Here is a 3862-nt window from a genome sequence, read left to right as displayed (position 1 = left end):
GTGGCTCAGCCTCGCCAATTCCTACAGGTGACCGGGTGCCACGCCCATCCTGCGCAACGTGCCTGCTCTCCTCATTTACCAATAAACAGAGGTGACCTCTTCCCCTGCCCTCAGGCTAAATTAGCCTCAGTCCTGGATTTACGCTGGTATGCTGCTCATTGACTGGAGAGCAGGGGCACTTACAGTACCTACACCACACCCAGCCAACGGTAGTCCCCAAATGAGACACCTGCAGACAGAAAATCAGTGACTTCATTTTCAATGACCAGAGGGAATGATTACATTGAGAAATTAAAGTGATTAAAAATGCAGTTCATATTATACTAAGTTGCATGTCTTAATGTCAATGATAGGGGCAATAACATTTAATACGTAGGAATCCCCTGTAATTATGTTCATGCAAATTACTGTCTGTTACGGTCCCAGACCAAATGTCGGGAACAACGCAACATAAGAAAAGGCCACAGACTTCGGTCTAACAATAATTTATTAACAATTCTTTATAATCAAACATTGACGGTTGCAAAACACACAAACACAAAAGAAAGAAGAAGAGCCCTACCCTTACTTCCTAAGAAGTATGAACCATTTGCCTACCTCCCAACCAAGGTCCAAAGGTAGACAACCAATTAGGTGAGTCTTCCGAAAACTAACTTACTACACTAACTGATCCTAAACCAAAAGTGCAAAAAGGTTGACAACCCATCAAAAGCAACATCTCCAAAAAAAACAACTTAACAATAACCAATACAAAAGAAGGAGAAAAAAAAGGTGCCAGCATATCAGCCTGGGGTAAAGTCAAGATTCCACATCTCCAAATGAAGGTTATTAATTTAAATCCAATTATGTGTGTCTCTGTGCTCAGAGTGTATGGCCATGTGGCAGGGGGTGGCAGGGGGTGGCATGGTGGTGCAGTGGTTAGCACTGTCGCTTCACGCTGCTGGGACCTGGGTTTGAGTCTCCACCATGGCTCCATGTGTGTGGAGTTTGCATGTTCTCACCCATGTCATCATGAGGTTTTCTCTGGGTATTCTGGTTTCCCCCCACAGTCCAAAAACATGCTGAGGCTGATTGGAGTTACTGAATTACAAGCTAAAAACATATAATGGACATAATTAACATAGTGTCACGTTGGCCTGCAATGATCTTTCTGCCTTTATATTTTCAATCAATCAGTGTTTTTTGTCCATTTGAGCATTTGAGCCAGAATACCTACAGCATTGATCGTGACAAAGAGAAAAACAAAATAACTGTCACTTTCCTTATGTCAAAACACGGAATGCCCAAAAATGTAAGAATAGCTAATATAGCTGATCTCAGGTATCTCTGTCTGCTATCTTCCTCATTCCTGTCCTCTACATTATAAATACAGGCATTGTTTGATGATGGACAAAACTCGGTGTTCACACAGCGGGTGAGGAAGTCCTAAAACATTCATAGTAAAGTGTCTGTGAGGGTTAGAAGTCAAGCCACAGCCCTTGATGTCATGAAGAATGAAGAAAACATCATCTAAATACAATTAACATATTTACAAACTTTAATACAGTATTAATGATAAATATAGTAATCCATGCATTAAGAGAGATCCAGATGCTCATGCTTTACTTTGGCATTAAGATCCCTTAAAAGGGGTGCACAAGGAATCTGGTGGTGAGTGAAAAGCCACACAGAGCAGCAGCAGGAGGATGGATGGTTTGGCCAATAGAGAGGTTAAAAGGAGAGAGGCTGCTAAGGAACAGATTGGAGAGAAGCAAGATGGCGGTCTGAGAGGTTACACTGAAACGCCATGGCGATGGAGAAAGGGTGATAGGATATCACTGGACTGGTTAAGGGGAGACCAAATAACAGTGGATTGGTTAAAGGGAGATAGGATTACATTGGACTGGTTAACGGGATACTGAATAACAGTGGACTGGTTAACGGGAGACCGAATAACAGTGGACTGGTTAACGGGAGTCTGAATAACAGTGGACTAGTTAACGGGAGTCTGAATAACAGTGGACTGGTTAAGGGGAGACCAAATAACAGTGGACTGGATAACGGGAGACCGAATAATAGTGGACTGGTTAACGGGAGTCTGAATAACAGTGGACTGGTTAACGGGAGTCTGAATAACAGTGGACTAGTTAACGGGAGTCTGAATAACAGTGGACTGGTTAAGGGGAGACCAAATAACAGTGGACTGGATAACGGGAGTCTGAATAACAGTAGACTGGTTAACGGGAGTCTGAATAACAGTAGACTGGTTAACGGGATACTGAATAACAGTAGACTGGTTAACGGGAGACCGAATAACAGTGGACTGGTTAACGGGAGTCCGAATAACAGTAGACTGGTTAACGGGATACTGAATAACAGTAGACTGGTTAACGGGATACTGAATAACAGTGGACTGGTTAACGGGATACTGAATAACAGTGGACTGGTTAACGGGAGTCTGAATAACAGTAGACTGGTTAACGGGATACTGAATAACAGTGGACTGGTTAACGGGAGTCTGAATAACAGTGGACTGGTTAACGGGAGTCTGAATAACAGTAGACTGGTTAACGGGATACTGAATAACAGTGGACTGGTTAACGGGAGTCTGAATAACAGTGGACTGGTTAACGGGAGTCTGAATAACAGTAGACTGGTTAACGGGATACTGAATAACAGTGGACTGGTTAACGGGAGTCTGAATAACAGTGGACTGGTTAACGGGAGTCTGAATAACAGTGGACTGGATAACGGGAGTCTGAATAACAGTGGACTGGTTAACGGGATACTGAATAACAGTAGACTGGTTAACGGGAGTCTGAATAACAGTGGACTGGATAACGGGAGTCTGAATAACAGTGGACTGGTTAACGGGATACTGAATAACAGTAGACTGGTTAACGGGAGTCTGAATAACAGTAGACTGGTTAACGGGAGACCGAATAACAGTGGACTGGATAACGGGAGTCTGAATAACAGTGGACTGGTTAACGGGAGTCTGAATAACAGTGGACTGGTTAACGGGAGTCTGAATAACAGTGGACTGGATAACGGGAGTCTGAATAACAATGGACTGGTTAACGGGAGTCTGAATAACAGTGGACTGGTTAACGGGAGTCTGAATAACAGTGGACTGGTTAACGGGAGTCTGAATAACAGTAGACTGGTTAACGGGAGTCTGAATAACAGTGGACTGGATAACGGGAGTCTGAATAACAGTGGACTGGTTAACGGGAGTCTGAATAACAGTAGACTGGTTAACGGGATACTGAATAACAGTGGACACAGTGGAGTGAAACAGTGTTTTGGTGGAACAGTAAAGGGCGGCTTGTTGATGTGGGATAGGATGACGGTGACGAGTTGAAGGGAGACAGGAAGGTGACGAAAATACTAAGGCGAGACAGTGTGCCCTAGATGTGCAGGACAGTGTCAGTGTTGGGGGTTGGGAAGATGATCTTCTGAAAATACCACAGAGTGCTCATGCACTGATCCTGCAAATTCCTTCACTTGTGTCTGTAAACAATGACTTTAAAAGTACAGCAAAGGAAGATTAAAAAATGGTCGACCAGGTCAGTAGAGAAGAGAAAGTCGATACGAACAGATGGCGAGTCAACTCGTATTTACTGTTCTGGGCCTCGTGCTGAACATGTACTGGACACAGCTAATTAGTGTGAATATGGGCAATGACAAGCAGTGTAAGCACACAACAGGCTGCAGGAGCGCGCTGTAAATGTCAGAGAGCAATGCAGCAGCTTCTCCTCAGAAGTATTTGACGTAAAGCACATTATTATTTCATAGACTCTAATATTTTAACCCAGCGTGCTATTTTTGCAGTTTATAAGAAAGCAATATAGTGATATTTGGAAAATAAATGGAAGTAATG

Source organism: Paramormyrops kingsleyae, chromosome 23 (genome assembly GCF_048594095.1).
Source record: "Paramormyrops kingsleyae isolate MSU_618 chromosome 23, PKINGS_0.4, whole genome shotgun sequence".
Lineage (NCBI taxonomy): Eukaryota > Metazoa > Chordata > Actinopteri > Osteoglossiformes > Mormyridae > Paramormyrops > Paramormyrops kingsleyae.
Note: the sequence above shows the minus strand (reverse complement) of the source record.